The sequence below is a fragment of the Strix aluco genome, chromosome 3 (assembly GCF_031877795.1).
Source record: "Strix aluco isolate bStrAlu1 chromosome 3, bStrAlu1.hap1, whole genome shotgun sequence".
Taxonomy (NCBI): Eukaryota; Metazoa; Chordata; class Aves; order Strigiformes; family Strigidae; genus Strix; species Strix aluco.
Window position 1 is genome coordinate 7,192,208 of NC_133933.1, and position 23,261 is coordinate 7,215,468.

The 23,261-nt window shown below is 45.4% G+C and overlaps 1 long non-coding RNA gene across 2 annotated transcripts; it reads right to left on the minus strand.

The window, feature by feature from the left end:
- Positions 1-1,417: 1,417 nt before the first annotated feature.
- On the minus strand, positions 1,418-8,886 carry LOC141921662 (uncharacterized). 2 transcript variants are annotated; one of them, XR_012622725.1, is made up of 5 exons: positions 8,570-8,886; positions 7,523-7,617; positions 5,602-5,941; positions 4,914-5,019; positions 1,418-3,548 (listed from the first exon to the last, which is right to left on the minus strand). It is a non-coding gene; the product is annotated as an uncharacterized LOC141921662 (long non-coding RNA). The 2 variants fall into 2 exon arrangements; XR_012622726.1 differs by lacking the exon at positions 5,602-5,941.
- Between the last annotated feature and the right edge of the window lie 14,375 nt (positions 8,887-23,261).

The following is a 23,261-nucleotide window of genomic DNA, read 5'->3' on the forward strand; positions in this document are numbered from 1 at the left end:
TCTCAACGAGTTCAACAAGCTTGTGGAGAGAGAGGTGCTAGAAAAGCTTTGCTGGTCTCTCGTGACGCCAGGTAAGCATACTCAAGAGGATTATGGGGCTGTTGTGAGATGGCAGGGGAAGCAGTACCCAGTTAACTTAAATGTTCTTACTGTATAGGTTGTATAGTCCATCACAATGTGTCTGGTCACATCTCACCTAGAAACGATGCCACCAAGAAAACAAATGTCCAGCAGAGGAGAGTTGAGAAAAGCCTCCCCTACCCCTTAGAAATGGTGTTTGGTCAACATGAGCGCTCATGGAAAAGGGCAAGGAAACCAAGCCCAGCAAGAACAACCATGTCATAAAGTCGCACAATGCAGGCAAAAATGGAGCAAGCTTTTACTAATATTTTTCAGCGCAAGCCTGGGAAGCAGTGCTGCCACTGCCACTGGGTTTTGCAGAGTCCAAGGAGCCGGTTGGGTCTGTGCCGTGTACTTCCAACTCCTACTCGTTTCACACCAGCTTCCAAGCACCTGCTTGCTAGAATCGTCCTTCTGGATGGGAAATGTAAGCCTAAACTTGAATTTTTTAATAATTTTTTTTCTTTTATCCTCTCCCTCTCTAGTAAGCCAGGAAATTAGTTTTGAAATAAAAGGGGAAAGAGAGACCAACGGAGCACAGAAGGATCAAATCGTGAGACAGTCAAAACGAGCAGCAAAGACCCACGAACCCAGAAGCAATCGAAAGGGCATCCTGAAATTAAAACTCCCTTCTCTGCCCTGTGAGTCCCATCACCTCTGCACCAGAGAGGGGTTGTGTTTACTTTTGCACAGGAAAGAGAAATTGGAGAGGCCAGGTGCTGAGGAGAGGGCGATTACCAAAGCAGTTTGGGTGAGGATGGGTTCAGCTTTGGAGCGGCGAGCGCCCGAGTGCCTCTGTGCATGGGTGGTGCAGCACTTCGGCACCGTCCTCAGGTCGGTTCAGGCACCCCAAGGAGAGCAGCTGGAGGGCAGCTGGGAGACCTGGGGAGGGGAATCCCTCGTCCCAGGAAGGCTCCGGGCCAAGCATGGGGACAGCCCAGGTGCCAGCCTTGACCCCAGCCCATCGAGATGAGGAGGCTCCTCCTTCCTGGGCCCTCACCTCTGGCTGCCTTTTTTATGCATTTTATATATATGTATCTATAAAAGACAATTCATCTAACATACATGATTTAGATAAAATATACTCTAACAAACACAGAATATTAGATGTAATATCTAGTATGCAGTATATGTAGTATGTATGATATATAGCACATAATAGGTGATGTGGTATATATCCTGTATTTACTATATACTATATATCAGATGATGTGTAGTTAACATACACTATACTGCCTAAAGTATATATATATATATACTATATCTAAGTCAGATAAACTGTGTACTTTATAGAAAATGTGTTATAGATAAAACTCATTTTTATACACTCTAAGCAATACAGGTAAAGATTGTAATGTTAAATAAATATATAATACCTTTAAAATAAATACTATGTAACCTACACCCTACAGGTACGGTCTAGTATAGAGATAATATATACCAGCAATCTACTACAAATAAAGTGTTACAGAGCACTTATTGTAGATAACATATATATTATATACTGTGTAATGGTCAATGTATGACATGTAACAACACATATTCTGTAACATAATAGTGGCATTTTATGTAGTATACATGTAACTTAGGTGCTATATCTGTACACAACAGAGTAGTCTATATTACGTAGTATATGATGTCTATCCTATAATATTCTGGTATGTGTACTATTCCTATATATAAGAGATTATACTGGTATCATACTATATAGTAATTATATCATCATACTACATTGTTTGTCTGGTATATGTCAGTAGCAAGATACAATACATTACGTAATATATCATCTATGGCATATATGTTGTTGTAGATGTGTCATGTAGTATACCCATTTAATAACATTTTTAAAATCATATATATATACACAAAAAATATGTAGCATCTCTCATCTCACAAAGAACACTTGCGTGTATACGCAATCCACATGTATAATATAGAATATGCAATGTATGTTAGACGTTGTTGAGGAAGTTTATGTAAGAACAGTATTTGCTTGATGATATGTTATAGCTTATTTGTACTATATAACACAGCATGTGCTGCATAACGTAGTGCATACATTAAAATGCCATGAACAGTGTATCCTCTAATGATATAGTCTGTGATTTATACTCTAAATACATAAAACATAAATGCTATATACTATACATAGAGAACACATAGTGCATACTGTACTTAGCTTATACTAAAGGCATGCACTACACATATATATGTACTCTGTACTAAATACATACATATATACTGGGTGCATGAACAGGATATACAGATATACTATGCACATCTATGGAAACTTTGAGAGATGAAATACAGCAGATACGTGATAGGTATAATTCTATATAAGCACACCGTATATAAACTCTATGCTGTATGCATACATAAGCTATATGTATACAGCATGTGTGTATACATATGCATGCATATACTGTATAGCTGTGCACTCTGTGTGTATGTTTAGCTGGATAAAGAGGTGTCTGTGCATACCCCATGCACACTCAGTGGGTAGGGCTAGAGTCCCCTCCCTCCCTCCTAAGTATATCCCCCCCATAGGTGGCAGGGGACATATATCCTTACTGCCCCATATCTTTGGGAGGGTGAGGAGGGATATGTCTCAATTCATGCACCCCCCCCACCAAGGATATCCCCCCTATCTGGCTCCGGGGGGCGGGGGGGGGCTTTATTTTTTTTTCTCTTTTTAATCAGGGGGAAGGAAAGGCAGGGAAATCACAGGGTAGGACAGAGACTTGAAGGAAATGTGAGTGAATGGCGGGCAATGGTAGGAGATGGAATGGAGGGAAAAGTAAGGGAATGGGAGGGAAATGAAGGCAAGAGCAGAAAATGACAGGGAAGAGAGGGGGAAGGACAGGAAATGAAATGGAAGGTAAAGGAAAGGGAGGGAATCACAGGCAATGGTGGGACATGCCAAGGAATGGTTGGGATTAGCGGTGAATTGTGGAGAATTCCAGGGAATGCTGGGGAAATGGCAGGAAAGTGAAGGGAAGGGTGGGGGAATGGTAGGGATTCTTTTCCTTTGGGGTGGCAGGAGATAGGGAAGGGGCTACACCTCCCTCTATCTCCCCTCACCTTCTCTTCACCCTCCCTTAGTACTTTTCTTTTACAGTCTTCAAGATCTATCTGAACATTAAGCCCAGCTTTGATTGTATGGTTTTACTGTTCCTTATTACACTTCTTGGCATCATAAACAGCAACTTAAGACTGAATTACATCCATAGCAGGTGGTTTCTTGTGGTAGGAGTTGTAACCACAATGGTGGATCTCATTGTTTCTCTTCTCTGCACAGTACTTCTGCTCCAGAGTTCACACCACTTTGTCAAATTGATCTCTTCTGACGATGCAGAGACATCCCACATGGTGGTCTGGAAACGCATTCTCTGCGGACATCTTGCTTATTTTCTCACCTTGAGTGCTCTCTGGGAGACGAACCAGTACTTTAGCAATAATGATATTCATGCTGTTACAATTACTCCATCAGTACCGCTCAAGAAATACTTAATAGTACAAAACAAACCACTAATATTGTGGGGGAACTAATTACAGAATCGTCTAGGTTGGAAAAGACCTCGAAGATCATCCAGTCCAACCATTAACCCAACATTGACAGTTCCCAACTACACCATGTCCCTGAGCGCTATGCCAGCCCTACTCTTAAACCCCTCCAGGGATGGGGACTCCACCACCTCCCTGGGCAGCCCATTCCAATGCCTAACAACCCATTCTGTAAAGAAATGCTTCCTAATATCCAGTCTAAACCTTCCCTGGTGCAATTTGAGGCCATTCCCTTTTGTTCTATTGCTTATTACTCGGTTCAAGTGACTCATTTCCAGCTCTCTGCACCCTCCTTTCAGGTAGTTGTAGAGGGCCATGAGGTCTCCCCTCAGCCTCCTCTTCTCCAGACTAAACCCCCCCAGTTCCCTCAGCCGCTCCCCATCAGACCTGTGCTCCAGACCCTGCACCAGCTTCGTTGCCCTTCTCTGGACACGCTTGAGTCATTCAATGGCCTTTTTGTAGTGAGGGGCCCAAAACTGAACCCAGTCATCGAGGTGCGGCCTCACCAGTGCCGAGTAAAGAGGTAAGATCATTTCTCTGTCCCTGCTGGCCACGCTATTTCTGACACAAGCCAGGATGCCATTGGCCTTCTTGGACACCTGGACACACTGCTGGCTCCTGTTCAGCCGGCTGTCAATCAACACCCCCAGGTCCCTCTCTGACTGGCAGCTCTCCAGCCACCTGTAACTGTACCCCTTTGCAGAGTCAAAGTCGTTATGACTTGAGCAACGTTTTTAAAAAGTTGAGCTTTCATTGCCCAGAAATACTTCCTACTTAACAATAAAAATACACAGGAAAACCCCACTCCAAAAACAAAAGCAAAAAACTCCAACACTTTGACACAACAGTGTTTTCCTTCTTGCATGTGGGTGGTGGGTCACAGATCTGGTTTGCTGGATGCACCATTGCTTCTGATGAATCTACAGCATCCCTTTCCATCTACCTGCAGACAAGATAGAGTGGAAAGCAAGACAGGGCTCTTTCTGTCACTACAAGGTAGTGCCAGAAAGAGAAAGAACCCTACAAATCGTGCAAGGCTCATGTAATACCAGGATAGAGGAGAGCTCTGGGCTGTACAGCAATTCCACAGTCTAGGGGGCAAAAAAGAAACAAACCACCTTACAAACAGGACAGTCCTTTGCACAAAATGGAGTGGCAGGAAGGCTCTGCTGCTGTATTTCAGCATCCTCCTCACAAAGCACTTGCAGAAATCAACAACAAAAATCTACCTCTGAATAGATGCTTGTCCCCATCACAGGCCCAGCTGGAACAGGAAGCACAATCTCTTGCTGTGGCCAAGAGCTGCTCTGTTTCATTCCTGCTGTGAAGCACCTGCTGCAAAACAATAAGAGGGGCAGGGTCAGTGCTGGCAGGCACTCACCCTGCACAGGGCACCTTGCACCCAGGGCTGGGCAAGGTGACAAGAGCCAGGTATGAAGCATCCTGGTCCTGCACACTATGCAGGGGGTAATGAGGCCAAGAGGCTTTTGGAAGCAGTATACGAGGCCTCTTGGCTGAGAGCAGGGAGGCAGAGGACTTTTGCCAAAGCAGTTCTATTGGCATATTCCCCATGATCAAAGGGAGGGACTGACAAGAGGCCACATCGCATCACATATCCCCACCACCACCGCCTGGCTTTTCAAACAAACACACACATGCCAGACAACAACATTGGCTGGCCGCCTCGGTAAAGTCCTTGCCGTTAGTGCCCAGCACACACTGAGAGTGAGCGTGCACACACGGGTGCAGCTGTGGAACCACTCCTGACAGTCCTTTCAGGGAGCTTGGTCCTTGCTGTCTGGACACAAAGAGCACAAGATCATGACAGTCCAGCCACTCCACTGCCAGGTGCAGAAATCGGCTGCATAGTGCAGCAACCCTCCTACCAGGCAAGTTGTAAACAAGGCTGCTGCCTACCTGAAACTTAGTCCTCAGCCTCACATCAGCCCAGAGAAAAACCAGCCCTATGGGTCCTGGTGCTTCATCAGTCACCCCCGGCCACGCAGGAGGAGGGGGGGATTGTTGCAGTGGCAAATCCCCGCTGCTGCCACGGCTCATTGCAGTCCTCGTAAAGCCCTGGCTATCCCAGCAAGCACATTGGTCCAGATGAAGCTGGGCTGGCAGATGAATTGATGGTCTTTACACCACGACTTGAATAGTGGGTATTTGAGCTGAATAAAGCTACTAGGCATAGTGGGTTTGTTGCTTCACATCTCTGGAAATGCCTCTGTGTGGTTAAGCTGATTTGCACCATAATCTAAAGACAGGAACCAAAGTTTTAAAAACCTTGATAACAAGAAGCAATTTTGTTTGTTTGTTTGTTTCTAGTCAAACCTACTGACAAATGTCAAAAATAAAAGTAGAGTTTAATTTAAAAACAAAATAATAAGAAAGGCTGCAATCCCCTCTGTCATACAGAGCAATAGAGAAAATTTGTCTGGCAAAGCTGCATGCTTGTTTCTTCTCCAGCTGCAAAGGGGAGTCCCTGGAGCACTTTTTTTTTTTCCTGGGATGTGTCAGTTCATACACAGTTAGACTTGGGGACAGCAAAAAATTACTGAGGCTGGTGGGTGCCACAGCAGCCCTTGAGCTCGAGCCAGCCAGCCACTAATCTCATGACAGAGCCAAGGGCTCTGAAACAGCAGCCCTTGCCCAAAATTGAGGCCAAAGGCCCATCAGGAGACTGGAGAATTTGAGTGTGAGACAGATGCGGATGGCTGTGTGCCTGGGAAGGAGTGGGGATGGTGGAAACGTGACAGCAGCAGACAGAGATGTCTATCCAGCCTTGAAGATTGCGTGGCAGCCCCAGCAGCATGACCCCAAGAAAAAGCAGAGTGCTTTACACTAGCTGTTAGCCAAGAAGAGATTTGGAGCTGTGAGCAATGAAAATGCCTCCTGCTGTTCTAGCCTCACTGTGGTTGAAGAAAATAGGACTGAGATGAATCATTGCTTCCGATCCTACAAAAAAAAAAAAAGTACCCAGCTTGTCAGCAGTTTCTCCTGCTGGTGGAGACAACTTGCTAGACCCTCCCCACGATGGCTGACCTCTTGTGTCAAGCAAGGGCAATGCCATAATTGAAATCATTTTTGCTAAAGCTCTGACTTGCATTGCCGAACCCCTGGGAAAGGGCTCCTTGGTAAAGGGACACTTTGGTTATGTTTCCAGGTTACATTTCCAGGCCTGGTGCCTGAGCCATGGGCAGCTCTAGCATGCCCAAATTAGGGAGGCCTACTGTGCCCTTCCCACACAGCTGCTGTGGATGTCTGCTGCTATTTTACCACCACTAGTCCCAAGACTACAGCCAAAACTTTGGGAGCAGTATGTCTTTCACAAACTTGCATTTGGCTGTATCACTTCTACCCAAACATGCTTAGCTGCTGCTTAAGTTCTGGACCCATGGACTTAAAAAATTTTCTAAAAAGACAGTAGTGTCGCAGAAAAGTAGAAGCTCTCAGCATCTTCCAAGGAGACTTAGGAAGAAGTTGAAGGAAGCAAATGATAGCTTTGCTCCAGAGGTGCTACAGAGCAGGCCCCTTGCACAAGCCCCTTATCCCCAAAGACCTGTTTGAGTGAGATGATGTCCCAAAGCCATCTGCAAATGCTGGGCTGCCTCAGTTATGCTGGGCTCCCGTGGGTTCTCTCTTCCTCATCTTGTACCTGAGCCTCTGGTGTGTGGGGGGGTCTTGTTTAAGCCAGCATGAAGAGAAAGAAAAGCCTGTCTTGCAGTCACTCTGTTGACACAACTCTCTACGGTCAGCTCGAACATAAGCCCCTTGCTCTTAGTGAGGCTGCAGCACCTTACACCAAAATAAGACCCAACCCCATATTTTGATTTACCTGATGCTGCCTTTACATCCTTTCTGTAATACATGATATTTCAAGGGCATGAAATATCCAGGAAACATAAGAGGGATCATGAGCATCTCTTGGTCCTGAAAAAACATAAACAAAGATTGTTGAAGCAGTATCATAATCATTAAACAAACCACCCAAAGACACCCTTGTTACGGACAGGCTAAACACAAGCAGAAGGTGTTCTTGACAGCTGTGAAAAGGCACATATTCATGCAAGACTGTGGAAAGCAGACAGCTGTAGGGGTTTCCAGCCCTATTACTAAACAAAGAGGGACAGAGTTGGGCAAGCTGCATACACAGCCCCTTTCTACAGGACAGACTTGAGGACTGCTGTTGGTGACCCAGATTGAGAACAGCACCGAGGCCAAATCGCCCCCTCGACCACCACATAGGCCTCGATGCAGCAGAGCTAAGAGGGGAGCAGCAAACAGCAGCACCAAACCTGGCTGAAATGACCCCAATGCAACACATGGACCCAGGGCCAGGCCCCTCTACGGGAGGAGGCTGAGTTGTCCCCCAACATAGCAGGGGATGGGGGCAGGGGAGAAAACAAGTGCAGGATCTCAGAAAGCCCACAAGCTTTACAGTCAAGGTTGCAGCCTTGTTTCCAGACAAAGTCTCAGTTGACGGCTGTGGGGGTCAAACCACCAAGTGCCATGTGGCTTTTGAGCTGCCATGAGCTCCTGAGAAGTCCCAGGTGACTGCTAGGACATGGGCTTGTAGGGCCAAGAGGTTGGGTAGCCCTGACCCACTGATGGGGTACAGGTCCCACAGCCTGGTGTCTGTCTCCAGAGAGAGAACGAGTGCTGCTAGATCCCAGTTTAGATACTCATTAATGTCCCAGGTGGGCCAGGAGATGCTTTTTCCTTCCTACACTGCTTGCTTGGTCTTATTTTTTTCTGTCTTTTTTTTGGGGGGGGGGGGGGGGGGGGGGGGTGCAGGGGGGGTGGCGGCGCATGGGCGCACATATAACTGTATCCCTTAACATTCCTTATCTCCATACAAGTAAATAAATGTAAAGGTATTTACCTTAAATCCTGCTAAGCTCTTGTCCTCACTGCTTCTCTGGAGCAGTCAGTGCCACAGGCCTTGCCAGATGATGCATTTTCTTTGTTTGGGTTGCATTTGCCAGCTTCCCACTAGGTCAGATATCCACACCTCGGGCCAAATTCATCACTGTTGGTGGAGGAGGATGACTTGAAAATGTCTTGTTTCTTCCTTGGAGTGAGGCATCTTACAGGCTGCAAGCACAATAGGAAACACAAAGAGAAGGAAAACCAAAAACAAATCATAGAAACAAACCCAGTGGCTGGAAATTACAGCCTAGATGTCAACCTTTGGACTCGGCAGAGATTGACTGTGCTGTGCATGAAAAAGAGCTGTGATCTGTCAAGCACGTCTACCACATGACCTTGGATATAAAAAGCATAAGTGACAGGAATAGATGTGAAAACCCCACAAATTTCTATAATTAGTTAGCAAGAGAGGTGAAACTGGAGAAGGGCTTGGCTGGTAGTCATTTTTCTTTCCCCTGGCGCACAATGTATTGTCTCCCTGAGTTTGAAGATATAACCAAGCATCTGACCTGGTCTTTGCAGGGTCTGCCTGCCCCATGGCAGCCTTGGGATTGGGCTCCTTCATCTGGAGCAGCTTCTGCTTTAATTACAGCATCAGCTTTACAAGTGTGACAAGCAACCCTTCGGAAAGGTCATACACTGAGGGCAGAGTTTATTAAGTGTTTGAAACATGGCAACAATTTCTGGCCAGGTTTGTAGTGCCATCAGGGCTGCAGCAGCGCAGCCTGTCACTGCTGCTGCCCCTCACTAGGGCAAGCAGCAAAGCATCGGGGAGGGGGAAGCACTTTGTCTTGGCTTTAACACATTCCCTACAGCTGAAGGTCACACCATTAAAACACGCTTCAGTAAACTGCACTAAATGTTTGGCAGGTACTTTTACAAGAACCCCATTAATGCAGTGTCAAAATTGCTCACAAATGAGAGGCAGGGCAGATGGCCTCCAAGTGCACCAAGCCCAGTTTTGGACCTCTGGAAGGGCCAAGTTGCTCTGGATCATGCTCATGTGAGCTGGGTGCGGAGCTGGCTGCAGGGACTATCACAGGTTTGCCCATCAGCTGTGCAGTGCTCCCACAAGCACCTCTCCCTGCATGATCTCACACACAAACAGCCAGGCCTCTCCCATTGCTACTCCCCAGGGTCCCTTCTCCTGTTTCCAGCAACCACCAGCCAACAGTTTTGCTAGAAAGCGGTGAACCTTTGCATCCAATGCCCAGGTGGAATAATAAATACACAGCTTATGTGCCCAGGACCACAAATTTCTCACCCTCAAACAGCACTCTTGTTGTTTCCTCTCTTTTCCCATTTTTGGGAGAGGGGATAAGTTCAAAAGATGTTCTCAGAGACATCAAATTTTCTAAGGAATGGATTTGGGGCTTTTTACTTTAGAACCTCACTAAAAATATAACATGTATCTACAGACATGCCAAGCTGCAGAGACTCTCTGCACAAACAGGCGCTTCCTATGTGTTTAATCAAAATAGTTTTCACAACCATAACCCACTAAGAAGCAACCAGTCACCACTTACCTTGGGCTGGCAGGAGATTAGGTATCATCACAGCTCCCATCCTAAATGCAGTTCCCACACCCAGCTCCTGGTCTCACTCAGCAAGGCAGAGATGCCCTCCCAGGTCCAGGCTCACATCCTCCACTGAGGCTCTTTGCTAGAAGAGCACACACAACTCCAGCTATGCTCCCATTGCAGTGGAGCATCCCCTGCTCTCACCCCATGGACCTGTAAAGGCTGCCAGAGGTGCAACGCAAGCTGGTGCTATATCTCTCTCAGCTGCAGCCATTTGGCCTCATCCTGCCTTGCCAGGTGATACCTTGTTTGGGGGAACCATTTGCACCTGTGGGGCATGAGCTCTCCCAGCCAAAATGTGTTTTTTTGGTGTTCCTTTTGGTTTTTTGGTGGGTTTTTTTTTTGGGGGGGGAGTGGTGGTGGTGGTGAGTGGTGTTATTTTATTTTTATTCTGGGAGGCAGCTCTTCCCTTTATGGTTTTACCCACAGCAACTGGACAAATTTGCTGCAAACACCTCTGGCAGCACAGGCTGCTAGTGAATCCTTCAGGGCGGAGAGATCTCAGGCTCCTCTACAAATGTTGGGTTGCTCCAAGAAGAGCATGAACTCCTGCGGGAGCCCTGAAGGTTTTAATAAAAGGGACCCCCACAGGAGGATGGGGCTGAAAGGTTTGACTTGAAACTACACAATGGGACAAACAAAATAAAATTTTAAAAAGCCCTCAAGCACAAAGGAAGTGTTTGCTGGCATGGCTTTGGTGCAGTCCCCAAAGTAAGTCCTACCTTGTCATCCCCAGGGCCACCCTGCACCTTGTCCCTGCTGCCTGGCAGCATGGCTTGGTCTGTAATTACAGGAAGGTGATGGAGCCACAGTCATCAAAGGTGCGAGGGAGGAGGGAGGCAGGACCAACAAATGTGGATTTGAGTCTAGGTGGTTGCCGTGTGGGGCCAAGGACAGAAAGGGTTGTGCAGAGCTGAGGGTTCAGTTTGCAATTATATGCCAGATCTCACTGATCCCTAATGGCCTGTGGTGGCATTTTTATCTCCAGTAAGAAAAAAAGAATAAAACCCAAAAAACCCCCATTCCCTGGCAAGTACATTGTTAGGAAAGTATCTAAAACAAATACTGAAAAAGCACGTTTTCCTCCATAAAATTGCCTCTGAAGATTTGCAAAGCCACATGCATTTGCAGAGTAGGAAGGGGGAAAAGATGCTAAAATAATTATGGCTTGCTTTGGGTGTGTCTGCTTAGGAACAGATTTTAAATAAGGCATATTGAAAAAATCCTCTTGAGTCTGACCTCTGTTAGAGTCCATCTGCCACTTACTCAAGCCACCCTGGCATGTGGAGGGGAGCCATGGTGGTGGTGCCACTGGAGGGGATTACTTGACAAGGGTGATGGGACGGCTTTCTCCTCCCAAAGACAGACCCGACATGTCCCCAGCATTCCCAGCTGCCTCTCCTGCTCCTGCATCCCTCTCCCCCATGGTTTCCCAGTCTCACACTGAACATATTTAAATATGTCTATAGGGATAAAAATGGTATTTATCCAAGAAGGAACAGTTTCAGTACAAAAATCTTCTGTTACCTTCTGAGAGAATCCCTGTTTCATGCACGCTGAAAGGAACTAACTCCTTCCAGGTGGTTTGTTTCTTGATATTTGCTTGGTTTGTGCTTTAACTTGACTCAGGCCACTCACTAGATCAGACCTCCATCCACAGGCACCCTCTGGTGCTGTGGGGTCACACTGTGGGGCTAATGTCCTGTGCATCTCCGCCAACCCAGGAGCATCTACCCAGCGTGGCTTTGGGTCCCCTTGGTTCACCCAAGCTTCCATCTGCAGTTAAACCTCCTCTGGTCCCTGGCCAGGACATGGGCTACAGGAGCCCAGCACATCAGAGAAGACGGGCATCCATCAAACCCATCCTTTGAATCAGATTTTGCTGCTGGGGGAGGACTTCTGTTGATGGAGCACATGGAAGACTTGGGTTCTTTAGGAAGTGAACCCAAAATTATTGACCTGGAGCAGCAAGCAACTCCTTATTCATAAGAATCACGATATTGGAGTCCCTTTTACCTCTCCTATTAGGGCAAAAATTGTGTCACTTATGAAAGCTGACAGCCTCTATACATTTCTTGTGCATGTGTGCGTGTGAGTATTTCATACATCCAACAGGGAATACTTGACCTTGAAGGGTGAGGGTGTGCAAGCAGCAGTGCAGGCAAATTTTCATGTCCCTGCATATATGTGCCATCTCTTGGGAGCAATGCAAGAGTTGGTGGTTTATTTATTGCCTGGCTCTTGACATGCTTTGAAATTTATTTTTTTTTTTAATCTCATGATTTTCAGTTAACCTTTTCATTTTTTCCAGGAGCACGGAAGGACCTGAACAGGATTAAGAAGGGATGCACCACAAAGGAAACATGTCTTGGACCGTTTTGCTGCCTGCCATCAGCAGCACACAGAATCACCAGTACGGAGCTACGTGGCTTTGTAGGACATCCCCCAACCCCATTGTGCTGGATACATGCCTATATTTATCCCAGTTTTCCCAAATTTATTTGTCCCAAATTACCAACGGACAGGGAGCACTTGCTGCTTTTTTTTTTTGCTGTGTCTAGGTTGCATAAATGTGAGGTGGGCAGCACTGTGACAAAACATGTCTGTTTGGAAAAAAAAGTTTAAAATCCTCCCCCAAACACTGAGAGGGGAATTCAGTGCCACAGGATGAAGCAGTGCATGGAGTCAGTTTTTACCCTTGGTTCGCTCCTTGTGCCTTCCCACAGCTTTTCCTCCAGGACAGGGCAGGGAAAAATTGGGTGGCTGATTTTGTTAGCATCAAACTTCAGTACTGAAAGCAGTTGATAGGAAGTGCGGCTTAATTGTTTTAATTTGCCTGGTAATTTATCAAACAACTGGTTCCTTGGCATGCATGGGGCCCTCATTTCCTACCTCCAGCCCTTTGTGGTGACGTCCACCTGGGGCCTTGTTACACACCCCTGAGCCCGCGTAGCTTCAGCTCATCTCCCATCCCCTGGTACGCAGGCTCACCTTCTGCACCCATTATTTAATTTAATTTAATTTAATTTAATTTAATTTTAGTTTAGTTTAATTTAATTTAATTTAATTTAATTTAATTTAATTTAATTTAATTTAATTTTATTTTATTTTATTTTATTTTATTTTATTTTATTTTTATTTTATTTTACTTTATTTTACTTTATTTTATTTTACTTTATTTTATTTTATTTTATTTTATTTTATTTTATTTTATTTTATTTTATTTTATTTTATTTTATTTTATTTTATTTTATTTTATTTTATTTTATTTTATTTTATTTTACTTTATTTTATTTATTTTATTTTTTTAAATCTTCATTAATTCCATGAACTGCTTCAATGCTTCAACCCCTTTTTTTTTTTTTTTTGACACAGAGCACGAGGAAGATACAGACAGGTTAGAGTTACTCCACTGGAGGGTGTGTCTCATCGCACACCCCCCATCTTCATGAAAGGCTCCCAGAGAGTTAAATTAACATCAAAGTGACATTACACAGGAGATGCCGTGGTGCAGTGAGACTCTGTTTCCACCCAGTGTGGGATTACATCTGCAGAGGGAAAAAAAAGGCTTCTGGAGTTTGTTTCTGAGAAGTTTTCAGTCCAACAGGTATCAGGATTGAGCCTTTCCCTGTGACACATGGTCCAAGAGGTAAAACAGCTGCCTGCCCAATGCGAGCAGAGAAGCATCACTGTGGGGGTGATGATAGCTGAAGACCAATGGCACAAGCAAATGGATGGGGGGGCAAAGAAACATCTTAACGTTAATAAATATGGCCAAGCTACAGAGAACATTCATTTGGAAACAATTAATGGGGATCTGGGGAAACCTTTAGCTTCACCTTTGCACTGAAATCAGAGAATATGAATCAGAAAGCGATGCGATGGCGTGGTGGAACTTAAGGCTGCTGCATCGAGGAGTTGTGTATGCGGCAGGCTCCCGCACTGCATCCTTCCTTCTTTATGCTGGATGCCCCTTTTCTGTGCTGGATGATTTATGTCCTTGCCCCGGGGTAAGAAAAACCTATTTGTGTGCTTTGGTGTTTCTGGAAGGGAAAGGAAACATTTTCAAACTGCAAAAATCCAGAGAAGTTGCAGGCATTTTTCTGAGTCTGCAAAGCCTGTGCTCCAGTGTGCTATGCCAGTGCTTATGTAGGCAATTAATTTACATAATAAAATTTTAATAATGATGCCTGATGAGTGCTCAGCTGTGCTTTGCCTGCACACAACTGGGGAATCTGTGACTTGCACAGGAATTAAATCGACTTGAGCAGGATCGAGCACCGGCAGACCTGGACACTGGGCTCAGACCACGCCTTTCCTCCCATCACATCAGGCAAACCCCCAAAATGGGGGATGCCAGTACCCAGGAAGCTCCTCTGGAGGCGGGGACCAGCACGTGCCTGTGCCAGGGTGGGGATGGACGGGGAATCCCATCCCTTGCTTGGAGAGGGGATGGCAGCCCTGAGCTCCCCCACATCCCCCTGCCCCAGGGATCACCACGCTCCAGGACGCTGGGGGTATCTCTCGTGGTATCCAGCTATACGCTGGGGTGCAGCTCATGGACTTATTCCCCCAACATAAATAATCCTCAGCGCACAAGGATGAGGAAATGGAACATTCATAAATGCTGCTAAATAGACCACATTGAAATAAATAAACAAACAGGCATCTTACCTTTATTTTATCTTTTTTTTTTTTAGGGTTTTTTTCACTTAAAGTGACTTCACTATGGGTCAAATACATTTTTGTTTCATTGAAAAACACACCATCTTCTTTTGCAGCCAAATTAGGTGGAGGTCCGCTCGGCGATTACCCCACTAACTGACCGTAGCACAGAGGCTGTGGTCTGGTACCCTTCTCAATCCCGCTCTCCTCTCCTGCCTAAGGGCCTCAGCTATGTCCTTGAGGGTTTTTGGGGCCAAGCTCCAACCCCTGCTGCCAGGGAGGCCATTCCACTGTGGACACTTGGATATTCACCGCAGCACGAAGCAGGGATGCAGTGCTCCGCCTCACAGCTGCATGCACGATTTACTCATGCAGAAGGTAATTTGTTTTTCATTTTCACCATCTCTCAGCGAAAGCATCGAATGCTGGGCTAATACCTCCCTTCCAAAGTTCTGTTGCTCTCTCTCCATGTGCTTTTATACATCTATGGGCAAACCAGAACCACCCTCCGGCCACGTTTCCCTTTGCAGCGAGCTGAACAGCTGCGTCGGGTACACATCCTGACATCAAATGCTCTGCGAAATAACCAAGTCATCTCTAATTAAGTGTAAGATGACTGTATTCATTTAAATGTGCCATATTGATCAGAGCTAACGCTGCACTGATCAATCACTCCAATTTAAACTTCCTGCCTCTCCAGGAATCGATACATGCAAATAAAACCGCTAGGGAATTTAGATGATTTAATTCTTGCCAAAACCAGCGGGATCAGAAAGATCTCAAGAGGAAAGCCAAGTACAGGCCCATCTGCCACACTCCAGAGGGGTGTTTCATGATGTTTTTACACCCTGCTTTTGTCAATGGCAGCTTAGGCCTTAGGGTTTGAGGAAGGCAAACAGACCTATGGGAGTAGGGGGGATGCAAAACTGAATTTCATTTGACTTTGTATGATTTCCTCCAGCCTCGACAGAAGCTGTGCTCTGGGAGCTGTGGAACCTGCCTGTGATGGGCAGCCAGAGATCTCTGGTCCTGCCAGCAGGCAATGCCTGGCAAACCCTGCCCTCAAAAAGACCCATGCTCTCTCCTCCCTGTTGCCTTGCGAGCAGCACGTGGTGCGGGAAATGTAACACGCTGGTGGATAATACAGGCAGAGGAGAGAGGTTATAGAGGGGAAGAGAGAGAGAGAAGAGAAGAAGGGATGAAAAAGAGGACAATTGTATAAAAAATACTCTTAGAAAAGGCTGGTTTGAAGTACAAATCAGTCAGGAAAAAAGCTTTCACATCTTCACAGTATTTCCAAGCCATTACAATGAAAGAAGCATTTGGAAGTCGTCATCGTCTCATCATTGCCCATCTCCACTGCTCACCTCTTTCAGGCTCAGTCCTAGTAACCTGTGGGTGAAGGAATCTCATTTTGAAACGAGGGATGGTCTAATTTCATCTCTTTCTTCTCAGGGAATGATAGCAGCCCCTTTCTGATGGCAAGCCTCTCTCTTTGCTTACCTCAGAGATTGTTCTGTTCTCCGAGAGACCACTGCTTCTCAGGACAACATCATCACAATCAGAAAGTCCCTAATTAGATCCCCCACCACCCTGATGCACATTTAAATACCCAGGAGCCACTTGAAATCTCCAACATGCTGCTGAGAGGTAATTGGAGTGTTTCAAATTTTGACATGTCAGCAATGAAAACCAGACCAAAATGGGCAAAAGCTTTTAGTCCTTTTCTTTCCTACTTTCCCTTTGACCTTTCCATGTCTTCTCACAGGCATGGGTACAGTTTGGGGAGGACTGGAAGCTTCAGCTGTGAAACCAAAGGCAGAAGTCAGCAGGCAGATCAGGCTGCTTGCTTAGGCGTGTTGTGCTGTCTGCTGCTGAGTGCCCCCAGACAGGCTCCTGTTACAGTTTAGCCATGGATTATTGCCCTTTTTTAGTTCTCTTTGGAGGAAATATGCCTTTGAGGGGGGTTTGGTGACACGAGGGGAGACCCTGTGAGCGCTCACAGCCAGCGGACGACCGGACCAACCCAGCTGCTGGGAGGGTGTAAGGCCATATTTAGTTTATATATGTATACCTACCTACATATAAAAAAAGCTCCTTTGACCACCAACCAAATGTCCTGTTTTGTACTGCTTCTCCAGGCAGCAGACTGGCAGCTAATTGCCCGGCACCAAGCTTAAATAGCTTTGTGACAGGAAAAAAAACCGCAACGAGGTGTGCTAAAAGCCTATGCGATAGGCTGTCTCAGCATGCTCGGGTTGCTGCTGGAGGCATTTGATGCAGATTAACCTCGTCTGGGGTGTTATTAAAGACTAGAAGAGTGGACAAAGCCAAGGGTTATGGAGCTCATTTATCTTTGCATGCCTCCCTGGGTCCATTCATCAGTTGCTGTCTTGCAGACGGTGTCTCTGCAAACGCTCCCTGCACTCGAGCAAGGCAAAGCTACATCCATCTTGGCACCTGGGGGAGACGGCCGTCAGCCATGCCAGGACACACTGGCTGCCAGGAACTGTGAAAGGACAGGACCTACGGGCTCATCCCCGTGGTGCCTTCAGGATGAATTCTTAAGCACCTTCATCTCAGTGTGGCAACAAAGCTCTGCTTGGGCATGCACACGCTCGCCGCGCTGCCTGGCCCTCTGGTCTCAGCTCTGCAAGCCAGGGATCATTCTCCCTGTCCCCTCGCTCCCACGGGGTAGATGATAACCCGATTAGGTGGGATGGTAACCACAGATTGCAAGCGTGGCTCAGTGAAGCCTACAAGCCAGATCTCACCTTCCCCCATGTGAACATGCTCTTCTCGGTTTCTATAGCTACAAGAGAGGCAGGTCGGGCCCCTTTCTCTGACAGATGCATCTTTAAAAGTGGACAACACTTAGGAAGGACCCAGTATTGTCGGTGTGCAGTTGGGACGGTCAGAGACACTGCGTTGCCCAGATTTTTGGATCACATTGTCCTGATCTGGATTTTATGGGGTTTAGACACCTGAAATTTGTTAAAGTTCTGGTTTGGGGCACCTAAGTCTGCCCTTAACCCTGAAAGTACCTGTGACAGCAGGGTCCTTCTCCTCTTTTGTACCTGTGTACTTCAGTCCTGCATGATTAATTTATTACCACATCTCCCTGCAGGGACAGCCGATGGCCTTAGCAGGCACAAATCCCCTTCAGGCACCTGTGGTGTGCACTGGAGAGCTGGCTAATTGGAGAGGCAGCAAGACTCCCATTGCTCACCTCACAGCCCTGGGAGTGCCAGGGCCACTCGGGGCACAAGGCGTGTGCTTATCAATCATGTTGCTGTAAAGCATCGCTTGGCATTTTACAGTGGCATTAAAACATCATGGTACAAATGAAGCCCTAAGTAGGGGTTAGCCTGGTTTTTGAGATGTGTCTCTGTAACGCTGTGGATGGTGACAGCCGACACAAGTGCCGGAGGCTTTGCAGATCCTTGCAAAGATGCTGCGAAAACCATCTTGCAGCGCTTCTCGCTGACCGCTGGTTCTTGAGCGCTGGAGTATGATGACCATGCTCCGTGCAATTACTCTTCTCCTTTTACGTCCCTGTGAGAAAAAAGAAAAATAAGTGTTTCGGCTGCAGATGAAGCTTTTGTGTCAATCTCTGCTTACAGACAAAGTCTGCTCAATCTTAGCCTGCAAAACCACTAAAGCATATTCACTGAAGCAAACAGCATAAGTAAAGACTGAAATAAGGATGCATATGCATAAAACAAAGACCAGAAAATAAGGCAGTATTTCCCTTCATAGGAAATTACAGCATTGAAACGATCATTTTACTGATTTGAAATACTAAACAACCGAGTCAACTCTAATTAAGTGGAAAGCTGCAATATTCATCCAAACATGCCATATCGATTACAGCGTGCTCTGAAACCAATCAATCTTTCCATTTTAAGTACCAAGCTGCAACTGAAGCAGCAAACACGGGCATCGCTTCCTGACAGCTATTGATAACTTCACACCCGGTTTTGAACCCCTTTGGAACATCCAGCCACTGAAAAGGTGTTGACCCCATTATTCCAGTCCTCCATCACCACGTGCTCATTTCAATTTCCCCATCTCTCTTCCAGTCCTCGTCACTCTCCTTATTTTGTGGGATTTGCAATGTACCCAATGCCAAATCAGCCTGAAATGTGGTGAGAAAACCCAAGTATGACGGCTAGGCTGTGCGTGGATGCTTGAATGGCAATTAAATGTGTTTTTCAATATTGAGAGAAAAACTACAGCTATAAGCAGTGGATCAGCTCTCAAAAAGGGATTTATTTATTTTTTAATCTGCTTTGTGAAGTGCACACTTCTTCACCTCCAGCCCTCAAGCACAGCAGGGGCACGGAGCATCCCTGGAGGACACCTTGGCTTATGGGCATAGGTTGGCCTGTGAAGAAGGGTTGACCTTTCTCAATTTCACTAATTTGGGCAGGTTGGGGATTTTTCTGGAGTGAGAAGAGGACCAGCTCACATGTTGACAGAGGCCTAGTCCTTATTTTGCTTTGCCTGTGACAAGCAAGTTACCTTTAGGAAAACTAAGAAGATTCTCAAATAGTCAATAAAAGTGAGTTTCCATTTCAATCCATTGGGCCTTATTTCCTGAAGAGCTATGATCTCATCATACATCTCCAGACACACATGCATCTGCCCTGGCATGGGGGAAAAACAGGCTGATAAGCTGAGTGTTTTCCTTTTAACAGATTTCCCCCTTCCTCCCCAAATCTCCATTCTTTAGAAAACATATACTAGGCGTTAAGCAAAGGCACACACATACCCTTTCCCTTCCAGCATAAGTTTAAACAAGAAGGCAGATCACAGCATTTCTTGGACATAGGCTAGAAGAGGACATGGTGCAACGTGATGAGCAAACCCAGTTTACCTGGTGCGGGGTCCAAAGCAGCCACCCAAGTCTTGCAGTCTGCTAGGCAGGAACAGCAGCTTGCAGCTTTCAGAAGAGCTTTTGTTACCCATGCTGGTGGAAAAAAAAGGTGTTTCCTTTGTGCTTCAAACTGTTCCAGCTCTGCAGATATCAGACAGGGGAAAAAAAAAAAAAAAAAAAGCTAAATGCTCTCATATCTGTCTTTACCATTTTAGGCCAGTTGCATTAATTTGGTGGGGAGGGGAATTAACTCCTTAGTCTGAACATGTGGGAGTGGTACTAACAAAAAAAAAATCACCTTCTGGCATCAAGAAGTAATTCCCCATTTGGAACTTTTCTCTAGTTCATTTCCCAGGAATCTGCAATCTTATTAATTACAAGAGTGTGTTATAGTGCCCCAGCTTACACAAGACTTGAAGTCTAGAAGAATGAGCGGCATGTTATGATTTAACTTAGTAAATAGAGTTCTCTCTCAAGAAATTGTTTTCTCAGTTGCAGACTTCGGTGAGAAACTTGCACCAATTGTTTAAGAGTGCCAGACAATAAAGCAAAAAACTGTAATTAACCATGTAGAGAAGCAGTAAATGTTTTGCTCAGAGTGAGTAAGGCACGTTATCTCCCGTTCATGAAAAGCTGGGAACTGAAGAGGTTTTTTTTTTTTTTTTGGTAAGAGTCATGTTTGCTGTCAGAGTTGAAATATAAAAAAATCAATATTAATGAGAAGCAGATAGTGGAAATTCTATAAATCCTGATCGTGCTGTCTGCACCATCTTCCTGAAACGCTGTTACTTCCTTTAAAAAATGACAATGAAGGAGGTGAAAAAAAAAAAAACCAATCATAGATAAAAGAAAGGGAAGGAGAGAACAGCCCCCAGCCCAAAGATTTTCTCACAGATGGGCCAGTCTCTTTGCTGCTAGCTTGGACAAGAGCAGCACAGCTCCGCTTGCCAGGCTATGAACTTTTCAAACATTTACGCCATATGTGTACTGCTGATTGGATGCCATCTTCCAACAAAACGAATTACAGAGGCTCCCTCTGGTGCAAATTGGACGTGTTCTCAGCTTTCTTTAACTTTTAAGCCTAGCATTTTCAGCCAAAGCTGGTCTTCAAATACTTGGCGTGCGAGCCTGCAGCAGAACGAGGAAGCGAGAAGGCCAAATGGTGAAATGGCAGCTCCCCAAAGAGGCTCCTCTCTAAAGAGCCCTTCTGCTTGCATTAGGGAGTGTCTGCAGGGGGCAAAGCAGGGGGCAAGACCAATGGCTGGACAAGTGGGGAGCGAAGAGACCAAAGGCTCTTGATGTTAACCAAGCATGAGATCCAAGTGACATGCATTCAAGAAACCTACAGGAAACAGAAATTTGATAAATTGGCTTAGTTTGGAAGAAAGCTCTTGCATGCATTGCCTATGCGGACCAGAAATTCTCACCAAGCTTGAGACGCACTGGAAGGTATCCTGCAAGACAGACCTAATTTAGAGCATCTTAAAAGCAACTGACAGAGTCATCTGGACTTCACCCATTCTGGATAAAGTCCCTGAGAAAACTTCCTGAAAATGTCACCTAGTTCCAGAAAACTTCTGAGTTCTTAGAAAGCCCTTCTAGATGCTTCATCTGGAAAATGGAGAAGCTATTGGTGTGCTGAAATGAGATATCCTGCAATGACTTAATGAACTTCCTGTTGGAAAAGTCAATCTTCAAACAAAAATATGAAACAGTAAGAAAAAATAAGGTTCATATTTAAAATATTGTGAAATAGGCTGTTTTTCATGGCCTTTACAAAGAGATTCCCATTTAATTTCTGATCCTTCCATTAACCTCTTGATTTTGGACAAGTTATAATAACTTGCCACACAAGAAAACACTCTTATCTTTTAATGTTAGTGAAAGCCTTGTGGAGCCTTCCCTAACTGAAGTTTTGAGTAGGCAGATTCCTCTGAACCCCAAAGACATCACCTCATACGTTATTACAAAGACGTCACTCCTCAGGCTAGAAACTGTCTCCTCTGGTTCTACAGAAAGTTGTCAAAGCATTACAACAACTGTCTGGTAATCCAGTCTGGATCAATTATAGCAATTAAATCCTGCCTCTACTGTCTTCTGTGCAAAGTACATTAGATCCACCAACGTAGACCCTTTGGCTGGCCTGAATTGATACAGGTCCTTTGGAGACAACAAGCGTACAAGCCAATATACACCAACCAGTGCTAGAGTCATGGTGTTTTCCTCCAGATTTGGTTACTCAGTCAAGATCTCTGAGGTTAAACAATTTGGTCAAGAAAGTACCTGTTTCAGGCACATGCCACCCAAAGTCCAGAGAAGAAATCCTGACTGCTGAAGGCAAAGCAACTCCTGATGTCAGTGAGGCCAGATGTCCTGTAGGACATCCCTGGATTTTTGGAGTCTTATGGGATGTACAACTGCTCTATTAGCCACTTCCCAGATCCCTCTTGTATTTGACAGCTGCTGATTTGTGTGGGGCTCATTTGTCACTAAATTCTTCTGCTCAGCTCTCCCACAGCCCCAGTGACACACCGTCTGGGTTCCCATTTCTTGCGTGCTTTCGGAGCTCAGATCCTCTTTTACCTTTATTTATCCTTCTGTCTTTGTTCAAATCCCTGCTTCAATAATCCTTATCAAACATGCTTCTTTATTTCCCCACTGCAGACCATTTCATAATTTCCACTCTGCTATGATGTTTTGTATCTCTAGCCCGCTTCTTTCTTTTCTTTTTAATTGCTACACAAGAATAGTCAATGTCTTATTTCATTCACGTGGATCTATCTTTTTATTCCCATTGTGCTCCTTTCTGACCCACATAATCTGTCTACAGTGTAATGCTTAAGGATGCAGACATCACTCCTAAAACACCCTTCCTTTCCTCCACACTAGCTTTTGCCGCTCAGAATATCTCAGCTAGATATCTGCCTCTCTCTCTTTTCTCTCCTGTGGATATTGAACTCTAGATCATAATGGTCTGGACTTTTCTTCACTCTAGCTGATATTATTGATTGCTGCATAACTGTGTGGTAAATCACACAGGAGGGTTGGACCCCATTTGAATTGATTTTGGAGAGCTCAATGAGCAAACCGGATAATCCATAAAATGGTAATGGTGGCCCAAACACTGTCCCTTGCTCAGACTGTTGCTGCTCATCAACACAAAGCCAATTCTGTCAGATCTACCACTGGGTGAGGTGCCACCTTGTCAGTAAAATAAATAAGCTAAGTCTTTGAAGTGTGTCGTCATAAACTATGTCATACTTGTACATGAATAAAAGTTTTCCAGTGACTTGGTAAAATCTCAAATCAGGTCCTAGCTCTTTTTTTTTTTTCCCCACAATTTTCCCACATCCTTTCAACTGGCTAATTTATTCTGAAGTGCTAGAGCAATGCTTGGTGGTATGTAATAGCCACTACCTTCAGAAAGAAAATGGTGCAGGGCATCCACTAGCGTGACAGTTTTCTGAAGGGAAGAGATTTTAATGAACATATTTTACTAAAATATACCCATTTCCATGGTA